The 19,852-nt window shown below is 38.7% G+C and overlaps 1 protein-coding gene across 3 annotated transcripts in view; it reads right to left on the bottom strand.

The window, feature by feature from the left end:
• Positions 1-17,989, bottom strand: part of SOCS5 (suppressor of cytokine signaling 5) — a 58,091-nt gene extending 40,102 nt beyond the window's left edge. The window contains exon 1 of one of the 3 annotated variants that reach the window (XM_017512736.2): positions 17,772-17,989. The gene's annotated coding sequence lies outside the window, so the exon portion shown is untranslated. Of the gene's footprint in view, positions 1-16,861; positions 17,360-17,427; positions 17,698-17,771 lie in introns of those variants that run through there. The other 2 variants (XM_017512733.2, XM_017512737.2) reach the window with 2 other exon arrangements.
• Between the last annotated feature and the right edge of the window lie 1,863 nt (positions 17,990-19,852).

The raw sequence follows: 19,852 nt of genomic DNA, 5'->3' as shown, positions 1-19,852 counted from the left end.
TAGAAAACTAGACAATATATCAAACAATAGTTTTTACACAAGGTAAGAGACAATATGAAAACATGATCCCCTAAAGAAGGAAAACAAATAAGGGAGCCCTATGATTGCTCCAGCTTTCTGCCTAGGACCAAAACACAGGGAGGGGAAGCCAAATAGAGTCACTAGTCTCACTAAGTTGAGGTGATAGAGCTCAGAATTTATAGAGTCTGAAGCAGCTAGAATTTGTAGGGCGTTGAACCACAAAGGAAGAAATTACACAGAGAAAGTGCTCCAAAATATGCAAAAGGGGTATTCTTGAGTTTCTGGCCAAATACCAACCTGCCTACATGTGGTATGTAACTCCATGAGGCTACACAAAGAAAAACATCCAAGAAAATAACAAATACTGGGACACTCTCCGCCAAACAATTTAGAGTTCACACAGGGCAGGATCAACAGCCAGCGGGGATGAATAAATCCTGATGAATATATGGGGGGATTAAAAGAGACACAAAAAAGTGCACACCTCAGTGGTGGGCCCAAACAGGCCCTAAACTAAAAGCTATTCCATATCTGCCCAAAAACAAACAAAAATTCCCCAAACAAAATACTCTGAAAATAAAACTTGAAAGTTCAAATTGATCCATAAAATTGGCCAAGCATGGTAGCTCATGCCTGTAATCCCAGCATTTGATGAGACCAAGGAGGGAGGAATCCTAAGCCTACAAGTTCAAGACTAGCTTGAGCAACACAGAGAGCCCCTGTCTGCACAAAAAAGTCAAAATATTAGCTGAGTGTGGTGTTGTGCACCTATGGTTCCAGCTACATGGCAGGATAAGGCAGGAGGATCTGTTGAGCCCAGATATTCAAGGCTGCAGTGAGCCATGTTTGTGCCACTGCACTCCAGCCACGGTGAAAAAGTGAGACTCTGTCTTAATTAATTAAATTTATTAGTTAATTAAATAAAAAATTTAAAAAGTTGATCCATAAATAAACTTCTTGCCAGGACAAAACTCAAAAATCAAGAAATGCCATATTAAAAAAAAAAAAAAAAAAAAAAAAAAAAAAAAAAAAAAAAAAAAAAAAAAAAAAAATCAAGATACTCAACATCATGAAACCCATAAAAAATTACCAGACCTATGAAAAAGAAATAATAACCTATAATAAGTACCAAGAAATGGCTGGGGTAAGTAAAGGACATTTGAATAAAAGACCTTACAACAGCTATTAGAAAAGAGTTTAAAGACATAAAGAAAAACATCAACACAATGAAGAAAAAGGGAATACCTCACAGAGAAATGGAAACCATATATATGTAAAAGGAGCCACACAGGAATTCTAGATCTAAAAAAAAAAGGGGGCAAGGATATCTGATATGAAAAACTAACTGGACAGGCATTACAGCAAATTAGACAAATAAGCTGTTAACAAAAAAATCAGTTACCTTGAAGACAGGGCAGCAGAAAATTTCCAAATTAAAGGAAAAAGAAACATATTGGAAGAAAAATGGACAGGGCCTCAGTAATCTGTAAGTTAAAGTTAATATTAAGTGGTTGAACATATGTAGGATTAGAGTCTGAGGAGGAAAGAGACAGCTGGGAAGAAAAATATTTCAGGATAGATGGCTAAAAATTTTACAAATTTCATGAATACAATACACCCAGAGATCCATGAAGCTCAATAAACTTCCAAAAAAACCATACCAAGTGGAAACATAATAAAGTTGCTGACAACCAGTGATACAAACAAAATCTTAAAAGCAGCCAAAGGAAAAAAGCATATTATATATAGGGAAACAAATATAAGAATTACAACAAACTTCTTGTCAGAAACTATGCAAACAAGAAGATAGTAGAACAACAAGATGGTGGTAAGGGGATCCTAAAAACCTAGAATTCTATATCCATACCAACAACTTTCAAAACTGAAAACAAAATGAGAGGAATGTACTACAGGAAATGTAACAAGAAGTTTTTCAAGCAAAGGGAATATACTAGACACAAACTTGAATGGAAGAAATAAAAATCTAAAGAAATGGTTATATGAAGGTAAATATTAAAGATATTTTTCTTCCCTTTTTTTTTTTTTTGACAGGGTCTCACTCTGTCACCCAGAGCGGGGTGTAGTGGCACGATCTCAGCTCACTGCAGACTCGACAGCCCAGGCTCAAGCTATCCTCCCACCTAAGCTTCCCGAGTAGCTTGACTTACAGGCATAAGCCACTGTATCCCAGTATTTTTGTTATATTTTGTAGACACTGGGTCCTACTGTGTTGCTCAGGCTGGTCTTGAACTCCTGGGTTCAAATAATCCACCCACCTCAGCCTCCCAAAATGCTGGGATTACAGTATTTTCTCACTTTTAATTACTTGAAAAAGTAACCGCCTGACAAAGCAAAAAGAACACATAGCTCAAAATGTATGACAACAAAAGCACAAAATATGGAGAAGAAGAAATATGGAAGTAACTATTATGATTCTTGAATTACACATTAAGTGGTAAAATACTAGTTGAAGGCAAATCATGATTAACTAAGGCCACCAACAAAAAATACTTAAAGAGATATAAGTTACAAACCAACAGAAAAGATAAAGTAGAATCATAAAAGAATAATCCATCCAAAAACAGGTAGAAAATCAAAGAAAAAAGCAACAGAGACAAACAAAAAACAAATAGTAAGATAGCACATTTTCATCCAACTATATCAAAATTACATTAAGTGCAAATGGTCTAAACCACTGCTTGGCATGGGGACATGGCTGTGTTCCAATAAAATTTTATTTATGTGGCAGGCCAAATTTGGCCTGCCAGCCATAGTTTGCCAACCCTGGTCTAAACACATCAATTAAAGGAGAGATTATCAGACTAAGTAAAAAAAAGCAAGACTCAACTACCTACTCCCTACAACAAATCCACTTTAATATAATGATATAAATAGGTTAAAAGGATGAAAAAGATATATCATGTAAATACTAATCAGAAGAAAAGTTTGTATCAGACAGAGACTTCCGAACAAGGGAAATTACCAGGGATAAATAGGACCATTTCATGATAACAGAGGGGTCAATTCATCAACAAGACTTAATAATCCTAAATGTACATGCACTCAACAGTACTGTAAACTATGCGTGAAATAGGAAACAAAACCTAACAGAAGTAACGGAAAGAAGGAACAGACAAATCCAAAATTTTCGCTGGAAACTTCAACCCTCCTCTCACAATTGTTGACAGAACCACAGACAGAAAATCAGTAACGATGAAAGACATAAGAAGATCAACTTAACCTAATTGGCATTTATAGAACACAGGAAAATAAACATTGTTTTCAAGCACACACTGAACATTCACCAAGATATACCATACGTTGGGCTATAAATCAATCCAAAAGTTTATATTGGTTGAAGTTATTAAGAGTATGTATGTTTTCTGATCATCTTGGCATTAAATGAAAACACAGTAACAAAAGGATACCTGGAAAATACCAAGTATTTGAAAACTATTTGTAAACATTCTTTCAAACAATCCATGGGTCAAATAAAAAATTACAAGAGGAATTTTAAAATATTTTGAATGGAATAATAATTAGATCATATTATTATCTGTAGGATAGAGCTGAAGAATGCTTACAGGGAAACTTATAGCTTTAAACGTTAATAATTGCTTTTAAGAGAGTTTTGAAAATCAATGATCTAAGCTTTCACCTAAAAAACTAGGGAAAAAAGAGCAAATTAAACCCAAAGTAAGGAGGAGGGAAGGAATTAAAGAGCTCAAATAATGAAACAGAAAACAGATAAACCATAGAGAAAAAGGAATGTCAAAAGTTGGTTCTTTGAAAGGATTGATGAAATTCATGTTCCTTCTTCAAGTTAGATTAATCAAGGACAAAAAAGGAGAAAAGGCATCCAATCTCAAGAATGAAAGAAGAAATAGATCCTACTGACATAAAAAGGAAATACTGTTTCATAAAATTTATAATTTATTTTCATGCTGATAAATTCAACAGATTTGAATGAACAGATTCTCCAAAGCAGAAATTACCAAAACGGACAAAAAGAAACAGAAAATCTGAGTAGTCTTATATTTGTTTTAAACAGAGTCTCACTCAGTCACCCACCCTGCAGTGCAGTGGCATGATGATCACAGCTGACTGCTGCCTCGACCTCCCAGGCTCAAATGATCTTCCTGCCTCAACCTCCTGAGTAGCTGGAACTACAAGTAGGTGCCACTATGCCTGGCTAATTTTTAAATTTTTGGTAGAGATGGGGGTCTGCCTATGTTGCCCAGGCTGATCTCACTTCTGGGCTCAAGAGATCCTCCCACCTCAGCCTCCTAAAATGCTGGGATCACAGGCATGAGCCACTGAGCTGGGCCTATATTCACTCTTTTTAAAATTAAATTCCTTAATTAACAAGTTTCCACAAAGAAAACTCCAGGCCCAGATGGCTTCATTGATAAATTCCATCAAACAGTTAAGGAAGAAGAACATCAATTTTACCCAAAGTCTTCCACAAAATAAAGTAAGAGGAACCATTTCCTAATTGATTTTATAAAGTCAGCATAACTCTGATACCAAAACAAGATAAAGCCACAAAACAAATGAACAAACAAACAACAAAAACAAAAAAACTATAGACCAAGAATCCCTCATTGAATCTAGGGGGACAAAAAACCCCTGACAACACATCTCAACCAAGTATTTATCTCAAGAATGTAAGGTTGATTTAATAATCAAATACCAATCCATGTAATTCACCATCTTAATAGAATGAAGAAGAAATACCACATAAGCATCTCAATAGACGTAGAATCATTTAAGAAAGCTAAACATCCACTTCTGGGGAAAAAAAAAAAAAAACAGAAAACCTCTAAGCAAAGAAAACTTCTTCAATCTGATAAAGGGCATCTATGAAAAACCTATAACTAACATATTCAGTGGTGAAAGACAAGAGTTCTTCTACACTAAAAAAGATCTAAATAGAGCTATATCATGTTCATGTTAAGATGTAAATTCTCTCCGATTCATAGATTTAAATGCAACCCTAATAAAAATTCAAAAAGGCTTTTTTTGCAGATATTGATAAACTGATTATAAAATTTATATGGAAATGCACAATACCTAAAAAAAGTCTAAACAATCTTGAAAAAGAACTAACTGGAGGAGTTATATTATCTTATTTCAAGCCTTAATGCTATGGTAAATCAAGACAGTGTGATAGTGGCAGAAAGACAAATAGATGAACAGAATAGAGTCTAGAGACAGATTCACACTTACCCCATTAACTGATCTTTAACAATGTGCCAAAGCAATTAAAGGGGAAAGGAAAGTATACTGTGTTGGAACAATTAGTTATCTATATGGGGCAAAAATCTAACCTCAACCAATAACTCAGCCTCAATATACAAAAATTAATTTGAGACAGTTCATAGAACTAAAAATAAAAGCTAGCAGTATAAAGCATCTGGAAGAAAACATAGGATAATATCTTCACAACTGTGGTGGTGGCAAAGATTCTTAGGACCCAGAAAACACGAACATAAGAGGAAATATTGATAAAACAGACCACTAAATTAAAAACTTTTGTTCATTGAAAGATGCCACCAAGACAATGAACAGTTAAGCCACAGACTGGGAGAAAAATCTGTAATACATTTATGTGACAAAGAACTCATATTCAATTAATATACAAATCCTAAACCTTAACAGTAAAATGATATAAAATTGGCTACTGGCTAATGTCTTGAACAGATATATCATTAAGGATGATATGCAATACAGTCTATAAGTACATGCTAAAAATGCAGACATCAGTAGTTACAAGGAAAATGCAAATCCAAACCACAATGAGATGTCCTAGTATGATGAATAAACCAAATATTGATAATGATAAGGAACAAAGGGAACTCTCACAGATTGCTTGTGGGAATGTAAAATGGTAAAACTATCTCAGAAATTAAATTGTTGTGCAAGTTCTTCGTAATGCTAAGCATACACCTATTTTAAAACCCAGCAATTTCGCTTCATGTATTGACCCAAGAGAAAAGAAAACATGTCACAAAAAGACTTATACAAGAATGTTCATAGCAACTTTATTCATAACAGTTGAAAACTGGAGACAACCTTTTCCACAATAATAATACTTATACAATGGAATACTACTCTACAACTAAAAGGAACAATTATTACTTGTAACATGGATGAACCTCAAAAACATGCTGTTCAAAAGAAGCCAGATTCAAAAGAGTACGTACTGCATGACTCCACTCATATAAAACTCTAGAACAAAGTTAATCTTACGTGAAATAAATCAGATCAGTGACTACAGGCATGGAAAGGGAGAAACAGCAAGGACTGAATGGGAAAGGAGCACAGGGGGCTCTTTCTGCAGTGATGGAAATAGTAAGTTACAAAGATGTATTAAGTGTCAAAACTAATCTTAAACTTACGTATACCTTGAACCTGGTATATTCCTATGTAGATCTTTACATTTTCTTTATTAGTGTAGAAAGAACTCAGTCTTTCACCAATGAATATGATACTAGCTATAGGTTTTTAATAGATGCCCTTTATCAGACTGAAGAAGTTCTCTCCTATATTTAGTTTGCTTAGAGTTGCTTTTTTTTCACAAGTGGATGTTTAACTTTCTTAAGGTTATTAAAGATATTTAGTGTATGGAACTGTACATACACTTAATATCTGTCTATTTCACTATATGTAAATTATACTTCTGCTTTTTAAAAAAATTAAAGGAAAACAACCACCAAAAAATGAAATTCTATCTTCTTACTCTTTGCCCACTCTCTAAAACAGTATCTCCTAAACTTGGGTCTGAGGACCATATATATCAGAATCACCTCGACCTTTGCCTTAACTTTTACTGAACCAGAATTCAGGCATGGGGGTGGGAGACTGGGAATCTGTATTTTAAAAAAGAGCTCCAGGTAATTCTCATGTCCAAGAAAGTTTAAGAATTGCTGTTATAGAAGTATGCAAGGAGAAAACAAAAAGATACAAGGGATTTAAATAGTATGTAAATTAAGTAATCAGTGCTACAAACATCAAAAACTAGAACGGTTATCACTGAAGTCCCAAATTGCTATTTAAATTATGTTATGGTATCCTCTGTTCACATTCAATTTTCTACTTAGTGCTTTAAGGAGTTTCAATTCCCAATTTTAGTTTTCAATCATCTAACTACCCACATTTTTCATTAATCTCAAATGGGTATTCTTTGAAATACCCATTTTAGATAAGGAATCTTGTTCACCCGGTCCTTTCTGCTCTCCCCCTCCTCTGCTTAATGTTCTATTTCTTTCTTGGTACTGTTTTCCCCATCTCTTAATAGGGTTATTCCTGCTTTCTTCTGCACAGCCTTATCTTTCTACCTTCTTTAAAACCGAACCCAAGGGCAGGTGTGGTGGCTCACGCCTATAATCCCAGCATTTTGGGAGGCCAAGGCCGGTGGATCACCTGAGGTCAGCAGTTCGAGATCAGCCTGGCCAACATGGTGAAATCCCATCTCTACTAAGCATACAAAAATTAGCTGGGCAAGACGGCACATGCTCTAATCCCAGCTACTTGGGAGGCTGAGACAGGAGAATGCATGAGTCTGGGAGGTGGAGGTTGCAGTGAGACTGCGCCACTGCACTCCAGCCTGAGTGACAGAGCAAAACTCTGTCTCAAAAAAATAAAAAAATAAATAAAAATAAAAATACGGAACCCCAAACTCATCTTTTCCACTAAGTGCTAAACACCACCTAAGTCAGATTCTTTCCAAACTCCCTTCAGCACTTGAAGATCTTCCTTCTAATAGACATATTTATTTCACTGAAATTGGACATCTCATCTTAATGACTCATTAACCCCATTCTTTGCTTAGAGAGCAGAACCTTTGGGGGAGAACTGAAAAGATTACAGCCTCTTCTCTCAAGATGTTTTTATTTTTCCCTCTTTGAGTTGCTCAAAGGGGCTGGAGAGGTAAGGAGGGAAAGAGGCAAAGTGATAGTTGCTTGGGGATGCTCTGAAACAGATACTAAAGAAAGTGAAAAAAGACTTCAATCTTCAGTATCTGTTCAGATCACTTCACCAGCCCAAACCAGCAAACAGGGATTCCAAAAAGTAACTCTAGGTGAGGGATAAGGAAATGTATTTGTCTAAGAATCCTGTGTTGTACTGGATGGCTAGCCAGGATACTGAAGGCAGGAAGAAAGATCCCAAGTGGTACAGTGTTTCAAGGACACTCAAATATTTCTGGCAGCAAATATTTTCCTATATTTTTTGTAAGACTAGGTAGCAGGTTTGGGGTGGCAATGGGTAACAGGTAAGTATTATGAAATGTCTACACTCTTGAACTAAATACCAGTAATGGCAGTTACTTTTTGTTCTGAATGCATTATCATTTAGATATTATGGGCATTACTCATCTACTTTCATAATTTTCAGCTATAAAGTATATGCCTTCAAAATCGTATCTATAAGCCTGACCACACTTCTGATCCAGAATTTCTGATCTGTACTTCCAACTGATATTGTGGTATCTTTACTTACCTAAAAAGCATTATTACTTATCTGAAATCAAACTCAGTATTCTCTCTCTCTCTCAAACTTGCATGTATTATCCTATTGCCAAGCCAGGAACCTTAGACTCATACTCAACTTCTATCACCTTCTAACATTAACAAAATCTGGAGGACTCAAACTTTTAAGTATCTCTGAAATGAGCAGTGCTCTTGTTTCCAACCACACTACAAATTCCTTAAATCAGACCATCGTATGATCAATCTCTTTCTTGAACTAGAGCTGAGCCTTAAATGGCCTCCTTGACTGTCATCTATCTACCACAAGTCAAGGAGAATTGATTCATTCACTCACCTTGCCATGTGTAATACAGACAGTCCCTGACTTACAATTTGGTTCAATTCACAACCATTCTGTTTTTCATTTTCAGTACGGTATTCATTAAGTTATATAAGATATTCAACTTTATTATAAAATAGGCTTTCTGTTAGATGATTTTACCCAACTGTAGGCTAATGTAAGTGCTCTGAGCACATTTAAGGTAGGCTAGGCTAAGCTATAGTGTTGGTAGGTTAGGCATATTATTATCATGATATTATCATTTCTTATCTAATGGTATTTTCAACTTAGGATGGGTTTATCAGAACTAACTCCACTGTAAGTCGAGGAGCATTTGTATTTGCTTAGTAATTACTTGGTGAATGTCTCCAATCTTTTCTCCTTCAGACTATTCTCTTTATTACTGCTGTGATCAATTTTCCAAAACATAAAACTGTTTGTGTCACTTCCCATCCATAAAACTAAATAAAAATCCAAACTCCTGGTATGGCATACATACAGAACCCTTTACAATTTACTGCCCTCCCACCTCCGTCCTAGTCTGGTTTCCTAATTTTCTTTTGCACTGATTTAGAAAAATCAAATAGCACCTTCCTCCTTAAACACTCTATAGCCTTTCATTTCTAATAATCTACAATAAACAGTAACTCAGTCCAGCTTACTTCATTTTTATGAGCACTCTTATAACTATTTACAACCATTAGCTAAACCTGTACAGAAGTAATAAGTGAAGAAACAATCACAAAACACAGCAACTCTCAATTAGCTTATTTTCATAGCCTTATTAACGTGGTCAATATAGACTAAATGAAAAGTGATTAAAATGTTTCAACTATCTCCTGAGCCACCACTTTACAGTAAATTGACATTAAAATTCTTCCATTATAGACTTATCTACCTTGTGATTGACAGGCACAAAGAGAACTATAATTCAACTTTCTTCCCATCTGTCCTTTTCCGCTCATCTTTAATACCTCCCTTCCCCACCTTTCCTCCTCTACTTTCTGTCCTAGTCCTGCCACCTAAGTTTTCACGGCATCCTTTTTCTCCACTCTTCAAAGGAACATCAGCATTCCTCTATCCTCATTTGTACAGCATTTAAAATTTATAAAGCATTCTTACATATACTTACTTGATCTTTACAACCTTACTTTTTTGAGATTTCAAAATCAAATGCTGCCATTGGTACTTTCTTATATTTTTCTCAATTTTGAGGAAACCATGGTTCAAAGAAGTTCAGTGACTCATCTAATATACTGCTATTCCCTTTGCCTGCAACTCGACAACCCCTTTCACCCGCTGATCTCTCAAGACACAGTCCAAGCTTTCCTCTACCTCCAGGGCAAGAAGAATGGTATGCTTATTTCCATACCACCCATACCATCCTAATGTTTTTCACATCACTACTTTATACCACTAGAACAACCCAGGTCTCTAGATTCCTATTCTGGTGATTTTTCTATTAAACAATATTTTCCTTGTTAATTAATGTTCCTTTTATTAATGCAACCATCCAGCATTTTACAAAGTCAATGGAAGAAATGTCATGGTTAACCAGAGGTGACTAAAACTGTACACCAAGACATTCCTAGCTTTCCTTAAAAATCAAGAATTTAAGGAATGTCTCTAAATCTTCTCAAAGTATTTAGATACCATTCTTGTGGTAAAATGACATCCAAAGCCAACCATAGCAAAGAGTAAAAGAGCACTTCATAAACCCTAACTTAAATTATTACAAGTTTTAAGTGGTGCCTCCTAATATCCTGGGAAATGTCTAGGATTAACAATCAATAGACTAGCACATTAGTCTCAACTCTACCACAGATGGGCTGACTTGGGAAAATCACTTAACCTTCTCCTGCCAAACTTCCTTTTCTATAAAATTAGATAATGCCACCTGCCTTTCTGAATTAATAGAATTAAATGTAAGAACAGTCATAATAAATCACTTAGCCTGGAACATAATAAACAGTCAAAATATGATAACCCCTTCATTTTTTTAATATAGCATCATTTTTGTTTTCAGAACCATGCCCAGCAATTCTTCACCTATTCTTGGACTTTCTGACCCAGCAGCAACCACAATAAATGCCTTCAAGGAAGTCATCTACATAACTTCTGGATCCCCTTCCTGGGTCACAACTCAGGTCCTATAAATATAATTTGGAATATCTTCCCCTAAATGCATTATCTTATTCTGTGCCACATGAAAACTCATCAGAGGATATTCCTGTAGCTTCTCCTTGCTGGCTTGGCTTTTAACTACCTGGAACAGCACATGGAGTCAGCTACAAATCTGGCAACTGTCACTGCCAGTCTATCTTTTAAATCATTTATAAAAATGTTAAATAAAATTCATCTGAGTACTGATCACCTGAAGGATAATGGGGTTGGACGGCTGTTTTCATGTCAATACCCAATGTCAAAGATGAAATAATTAGATAAAGAAGCTCCCCTTTGGCCACATGCATATTTAACTCTTAAGAAAGTACTTGGGTTTCTCCTTATAGACTATATTTAACATTCAGTGGGTTTCTTCTTTAGCTTTAAGTATATTTCAGACGCTTTCCTGTTTGGTAATCTGTAGGAAAAAACAAACTCAGTTTCTTCACATTGCCATTCAACAATCAACACTTGTGACCCAAAAAGTGTGTAAGGATTTCTCTGTACCAAAAAGCAAGCAATCAATTCTACAGCAGATACCAACTGGGTGTCCTCTAATTCAAACCAATTCTGACACCAGCTACACCTAGAGGTAGCGTGAGATTGCACAGGTTGAGGACTCAGACCCAAGGACTGAGCCCCACTTCCGATGCCAATCCCAATCTCCATTATTTTACCTGTGCTCTGACCAACTGGCTATAAACTGGGGTTTCTACAACCTTCTCCTTGAGTTTGATTAATTTGCTAGAGCAACTCGCAGAACTCAGAGAAACACTGTGAAGTATGTGCTAGTTTATTACAAACTATATTTTAAGGATACAAATAAACAGCCAGAAATAGGGCAGGGTCTGAAGTGCAGCAGCTTCTGTCCTCCATGGGATTGGAGTGTGCCATTCTCCCAGAATGTGGATGTGTTCTTGTTCACCTTCACAGAGGCCCCCACAAGTCTGGCCCCCGTCTTCTCCCGGGTGGTTGGTAGGTGGAGTTGACAGTGGCAACCCTCAGAGCCCAAGGCTGACTTCCCTGGAGATCATCACCTCCAACCAGTGCTTACCTAGGGACTTTCCAAAAATAGTTTCATTAACATATGCTCAGGTGTGTTTGAAAGTGCTTGTTGTAAATAACAAAAGACTATCTTTCATCTTTATTGCTCAGAAGCTGTTTCAGAGCTGCTTCAGGAACCAAGGATAAGAGGCCAACTACTCTAACAAAAGATACTTTTATTGTTCTAGTCACTTAGGAAATAATGAGGCTTACAGGAGCTGTTTGAGCTGGGAATCACAGCTGAAAAGCAAAATATATATAGTACATAATGATATTACATCCTGATACAACGCGCCAACCTGTGGGATTTGGGATTCACACTAGAGTTAAATTCCTACAAAATCCGGTTTACCTCCACACTACTACTCTCTATCCAATCACCTCTGATTCTTATCCTAACTCCCCTCCTCCAACTTCCTACCATATATGCAGGTCTAAAGTACAGTTTCCATATCATTTCCATTCCATCATTCTAGTTCTCATTGTTCCATTTTCCCCATGTCTATTATTCAAATAAGCTTCCACCCTTTTAGATTGTTTGAAATACTTCTAACTCAAGGATACTGCTCAGAATAGGAAGACTGGACATTGCTCCTGTCTATGGTCATCCTCAAATAAAATAAGCAAGTCAATTTAAACATGATCCCAGAGCACGTAAGCCCATTTCAAATACAATTTTAAAAAAATTATGTTTATTACTTCTTCCTCTTACAAGCTTTGATAAAAAAAAATTACTGTATGAAAGTTCATCAAAGTAAGGTAAATTTAATTTTGGTGTTAAGCAGCATATAAACCTGTGAAAACATATTCTTGCTATTTTACATTTCATAACACAGTATGGTCTGTCTCAAATCAGTCCCTACAATTTTTCACCTACATGTAAAGGCAGGCAGGCAACTAATTTTCAGGTCACTAAGATGCAAATTTATCCAACATTAACATGAGTCAACAATCCAGCCTAATTAGCCTTTCAAGATTATTTCTGCTCTGACCATATTCAAAAGCCTTCCCCCTCCCCTTATGAGGAGGATAGCTGGCTAACTCAGATGAAGAATCTGTTAAGATGGACAAGACAAATAATTCATATTTTCCCTCTTTCATTTTCTAACAACTGCGCTGAAGCTAAGAAAGTAATTTTTACAGTCTACACCTACTCAGTTCACATACCCATGAATTTTAAGTATGAATAACAGTCCATTCACAATGGCATAATTATCTTTAAATGTATAAAGAAACTCCAACCTAATGAAAAAATGAGCAATGGTTGGTTATATTTTAACATGACATGCCTTCTAAAACCATATTAAACTAATTTATTCACATGGTTAGATTATATAATAGACCTGAAGAAAGTACCTATGAAATCCCTAAAGGTATGTCATGAATGTAATAAAGGCCCAATACATTGTGGTAACTTCATAATCCTTATTGTAAGAGTTAATCAAAATAATATTAGAAATTGGTCACTCTTCAAACACTAAAATTCTGTATCAGTGAAAAAATATATATAACTAGAAACTTGTGATGGCTACACATAACTTTCTTAGCCCTGCTAGCATCAATTTACACTAAAGAATTGGCCAAAGTATTCATCATTTGAAGTACCACCAACAGCATGACTGCCTGCGATCAAAAACAACAGCAAGACTACTGCTGGTATAATAACAATGCTTTTGAGCTATAGCTTGTTTCTAGTTTTAATCCCTCGTCTGTAAAATAGACTCACTTCAATGACACTCTAAAAATAAGGGCATGTAACATACATTATGGAGATAGATTTTTAAAATGATGAAAATTAATGTTAAAAAAAGTCATTAAAAAACAGCTCTTGCATGACAAACAAGAAGTTACATATTGTGACAGAAGGCAAAGATGCTGTAAGGAAAGACCACAAAGATGCATGAGAATCTAAGTTAAAAGGTCTACAAATGAAAGAAGGACTATTACAAAAGCAACAGAAAAACCTGAGAAGGCAGAACCATAGAATACCAAGAGAAATTCCCTATTCTTTAGATAATACACCATTAACAAGGACTCTGAGATAACTTATGACTCAAACTGTTACCGTCAAAAACATTTGCTAAAACACATGGTCATGACACTAGTTGGACCTGGGTTACAGCAAATTAAAAAGAACCATATGTTATAAAATTGGAGTCACACAAATTTTATCACTAAAATCTCACGGCTTAATGAATGAAGTCATCAAAATATTCACTTAATAGAAAACAGGATTCAATGATTTTCCCATGGTTCCAAGGGCAGAGAAGAGTTCCAATCAATAATATATCTTATAAATTCCTAACTTCCTCATCCAAGCATACCCAGCAGTTCTCCAGTACTCTAGTATTGTATTTTCATTAGAATACCTGCAAATCAATTATTAATATTTTTGTTCTAGAATAATGAAACTGCAACAAGGATCTCCCAATGACATTCAGAAACACTAGCACATTCACTTTAATCTGATATGCAGACCTAATTAGAAGTCCAAAGTAAGCAGAGGAAGGAGAGCGAGCAAATACGAAACATCAGAGGATCATTTGCACCAAGTACCCCTTACTGAAGACTATGATTTGATCATGCATTTTTCTAGGAATTTTTGTAGCTTGAAAGTGTGTGTACAGCAAGGAAATAAATGGGCACACAACTGCCTGCTTATACACCTAATAAACCACAGAGAATAATGTCTAATATTTGCTGTACCCTTACAATGCAGTAGGCAGGCAAGGTTAAACCTCATCGCTATGCTATGAGGTAGGTACTTCTAACATTCTCACTTTACAAATGAGTAAAGTCAGGTACAATGTGGCTAAATCACTTGCCTGAGATACGTGAAGGGGCTGAGATACAAATCTTGTCTTTCTCTATTTCACCTATAATAGGAATTATGTATTCATAATGATCATGTAACTCTTCTCTCTTTTTAAAGGTAGTAAATCCATTTTAACAAAAATCCCCACAACTGAAAATAATTTTCATATAATTTACTTTGAAAATATGAGCCTTTTTAATTTCGAAAATCTTTTAAGCAATTAATTTTTAACATAAAAATTACAGAATGCTAAACTATGCTAAGACATTCATCTAATATTTTAATCTAAATGACAGTTTGTCTCTTTCCAATGACAGGGAACTCTCAGCACTAACACTAACAATGCAGCATGCTGTTTTAAACTTTTAAATAAAGGCCCACCCAGTTTTATATAATCTCATGGATAAAAGTAGTCAACTCAAACTTCATCCTTAGAAGGGAACAATATCACGAATAATCCAAAAACCATTGACAGTTGGCACGAGAATGCTTTAGAAATAAACAATGTGAAAGCGATCAAGCAAAAAATCTCTGTACTGGAGTCCACAGACCTGCCCACCAATCCTGGCCTCATCACTAAATAGCACTTTAATCCCTTCAACTGCTCAGAGCCTTGGTTTCCTAATCTGCAAAATAATCATCTCCATGGTCGTCTACCCTTCCAGCTCTAAAAGAATTGTGACTCATACACATGTATCTTTTTTCCAAGCTTCCCATTCTCATTCTGTTTAGTTACTACCATTACTTCACAGCCATTAAGTGTTATTTTTCCTTAGTTCTAGAAAAGGAGAAAACACCCCAATCTAAACAAAGGTGATAGGGGAAAGCTTTCCCGACCACTGGTGTGCCATAGATGATTCTCAAGGTGAATAATGTAAAAGCTATTATAATGGTAAAAGGTGTTAGGTTTCAATATTTTAGGCTACTGTTTTGTATGCCAGTACATTCTCCCCGAGGATGAATAGTAAAATTCAAGGACAATAGGGAGAAAAAAATACAAAATTATCCATTAGTTATTCAAGAACTAAGAAGGTGCCAACTGAAAATATTAACACCTTTTTGCAGAAATGTTTTCTCTGATGAATAAAAGGGCCAAAATATCTACAAATTTTTCCAAAATATGTTTCAGTACCAATTAGCTTTCATTTTGTAAACTGTAAAGTACTCTACAAATGCAAAAAATTAGTAACATATATAAGATTAAGAAAATATTCATAATATTAAAGATCTCTTCTCAGTGAAATGAAGAACTGCCATGGACTGCCACAGAGGTGGACTCTGGGGACCACCACTACTGCCTAAACCCGGTACGCATTTTCTATGTTACCGACCCACTCTCTAGAGTGTTATGTAAATGAAAAATTATTAAAATTAAACTAAACAACTGACATTAAGACTACCAATTGTTAGGAAACTCAACCTGATTTTAGTATTGCTCAATAGAGCTGCTATCTTACCATCTCCTTCCCAGTCAACACTTTTGAAGTTCAATTTTGCATGATTGTGTAGAGAAATAAAAGGAAAAGAAAGAATGTGAATTACTTATTAGTCTTCTAGAATAAAACTCGGTAGTATATAATAGCACAATCCAGTCTAAATGTTAAATAGGGAAGAAGTAAGCCACCACTACGAATAGAGAGGTCGCTACAAGAATTTCAAGGTGTAGTTATGAGAATTTCCAGCAAAACTTGTAACTGATAGAATACCATCAAACATACATATACATTTTTCAATAAAAGACAACTGACAAAGTCCAGCAGCAGCCAGGCACCTTTTAGTTGGAATGTCACAAGAAAATGTCAAAATTTCCTTGTGGCTCCAATCTCTCAAGCCTTTCAAAGTTCAGAACCAAACCAAGATGTATTTACACGGTTTTTAAGCAATTCCCTCTCCACAAAATCACCCGCTTCTGCTACTCGGATACCCAAACCCCACATCAAAGACTCTTCGGAGCCCAAGTAGTTGCAGAGGGGTCTACCAGCTCCCGCCTCCGCATCCCTTACCCACCTTGGTTAGTTAAACCTCCCGGGGCGCTAAATTCATTTTCCACATCTTTACTCCCCGGTTTCCTCTCTCATCCCCCAGTGGATCTTTTCTCCTCGACCTTGAGGACCCCCAGATCGGGCCCTTGGAGCCCCAAGTGACTTGGTCGGTGCCCCCTTCCCTGCAGCCTGCGTAAATGGCTCAGTCTCCGGTGGCCTCCCCGCGACCCACCAAGACCCCGATCACTAATGTCCTCCTACTGGCCCCGGACGACCCCCTTCCGCTTAGGTACCCCACGTTCCTCCAACAGGAATAACAATTCCACAGAAATGCATCGAGAGCCTACTAAGCGCAAGCTCCCACTGTGCGCGGCGTGATCTGCACGGAGCTCGCGGCCCGGGCTCGCCGTCCTTTTCCCGGCCAGCCCATCCCAGTCCCAAGCCGGCGCTGCCTCCACCGGCTTGCGGGGGCGACAGCCGGGGGCGCACTGCGCCGGGCGCGGGTACCGGGGCAGCGAGAGCCAGCCGCGGACCACGGCGTGGGGGCCGGGGAGCAGGCGGCGGGCCGGGCGCAACCGCGGAGACACTCACCGTTCGGGACGCGCGGGGCGGCCTCATCCAGGGCACCTGCGGCCAGGCAGGACGGGCCGGGACGGCGCAGTCACCGACAGGGCGAGTCCGCCCGCCCTCCGGTGCGTCCCGTCCCCTCCGGCTGCCCAGCGAGCGCAGCCTGGCTTCCTCCGGACGGAGCCTGGGGACCCCAGCTCCGCCGGATGCCCCGTCAGGCCCCTACCCCCTTCCCGGCCGCCTCCCCCTCTTCACCCGTTTCCCCTCCCCCCTCCCCCCAACCCCCACTGGAATGGAAAATACCTCCCGGGGCGGGGGGCAGGGGGCGGGGGGCGGGAGGGGGCACGCCTCTCTGAAGGGCAGCCTACCGTGACCAATAGCAGGCGGGGCTTTGGAGGGGCGGGATTCCTAGCGGCCAATCCGGAGGCGTGTAGGTGAAGGCCGAAGGAGGAAGGCCGGGCGCGAGAGCTGGGCGGCCCGGGAGTCAGGGGGGTCCGGCCGCTTGGGTGCGCGCTATGCGCGGCTGCCATTTTGGAGTCGGGCAGCTGCGACGGCGGACGGGTCCGGCCAAGGAAAGGGAGGAGCCAGTCAGGTGGGAGAGAGGCGGTCACGTGGGTTTGAGAGGCGTGGTAAAGCGGCTGCCGCCCGAAGGGAGGGGTTGGCGGAGGCGAGTTTCGGGGGGTTGGGGCGGGGGGTGTCACGTGGTCTGAGAAGGGCTAGCGATGGGCTTGTGGATGGAAGGTTAACCTGAGGTGGGAGTGGGGGGAAAAGCGTTGTCCCTGGTTTCAAGTCTTAGGGAAAAGGAGAGGAAAGTGCTGAATGGAGGGTGTGAGTGCCGGGTAGGAAAATGTGAATGAGTCTCCCTAGCGCCCTTCAGCATGGAGCCACCCAGTTAGCAAGTTCCAAGATTCACGGGAAACCAGGCACCTCCTGCAATTCAAGTATTCCCATCCTCGCCCCCAGCGGCCACAATAATGACTCACAAATCCGATGTAGGGGTGTCAGTCTCCCTGTTTTTGTCTGCCCTTTACATGGAAGGGTCCCCTCCCTGGAAATGGCTGAAAGGGTAGCGGAAGAGAAGCGTAGTTCAGGGATCGTGACGCCTGAAAGGGCTCTTTTCTGCTGCCCCCCCCCCCTTTTTTTAGACGGTGTCTTCCTGTGTTGCCCAGGCTAATCTCGAACTCCTGGGTTCCAGTGATCCACCCACCACAGCCTCCCAAAGTACTGGAGTTAGAGGCGTAAACCACCGTGCCCGTTCCCATTAGCCTTTTAGAAACCTTGTCGTTCACAAACTTACCGGTCACTTCATAACTGTTAGACATAACCTTGGTCGTGTTCCAACACCTCAATTTAAAAAAGTAAACCAAAAAGCTCTCATGTGAGACTAACACTCATCCTTTATTTCAATTCATGCCTCAATTACTGGCTAAGTTATACTCCCTACTAATCCAGTGAAAAGTGCTTCTCTTAAGGCTACCAGTGACACCCATATGACACAGTTCCAGGGTGGATTTTTAGTCATCCCGCTTGGTCTCCTACAGTGGATTTTGTGGACTACACGAAGACTTTTCTCTTCCCTGCTGCACCCCTCACCCCACTTTTCCTAACACCGTAAACCCTCAGATTGTCTTTCTGTTCAGGTAGCCTTTCTAAATCTGTTCTCTGTTGACTCTTAAGTCTAAGGATCTGATCCTCAGACCTTTACTTAGTAGGCACACAGTCGTTCTTCTGCACATTGGGTGATCTGACCATTCTGATGGCTCAACAGCTGAATGTACGTATGGTGATGTCCAGATCTGCAGGTATTAAGTGCCTCTTGGGCATCTGCACTTGCAAGCCATGATGTCTCCACGTGGAACCTGGTATCCTCCATTCCTTATCTTTTTTTGATGACACAATCATCCACTTACTTCCCCAAACCAGGAACTGGGAGTAACCTTTCATGCCACATCTTCACTGCTCTAACATCTCCCTACCTCTTCCAACTTGATTGTGTCGGTAATATTTACTAAGCTTTCCCCTATCCACTTCTACTGCCACTGCCTCTGCCTCACCTGCACCATTTATTTATTAGGCCAGTACTTAACTGAGCACCTTACTATGCACCAGGCATTGTTTGAGATTCTCAGGATATATTGGTGAACAAAACTGACACAGTTCCTGAGTGGGACACGACAAATCTTAAGAGTAAATTAGTAAATAAATGAGGTAATTTAGGGAATGATAAGTATTTTGGAGACAATAAAGCAGGGAAACCGATAAGAACCTCCCAAGTTGTTGCTCAGCTCTTCACTGCTGTCCTCTCCCCTTTCCTCCTTCTTTCTTCTTACTCTCCAAGAAGAAATTGCCTTGATCCTTTCACCTAGTGTGTTAATTCCATCCCCTTTCATCAGCCAGGACTTTCCTCTTTCTTTATATTTTTATGTTACAGCTATCTGAATACAAATCC

Source organism: Cebus imitator, unplaced genomic scaffold (genome assembly GCF_001604975.1).
Source record: "Cebus imitator isolate Cc_AM_T3 unplaced genomic scaffold, Cebus_imitator-1.0 Scaffold476, whole genome shotgun sequence".
Classification (NCBI taxonomy): Eukaryota; Metazoa; Chordata; class Mammalia; order Primates; family Cebidae; genus Cebus; species Cebus imitator.
Note: the sequence above shows the minus strand (reverse complement) of the source record. Positions and strands in the feature narration are given on the sequence as shown.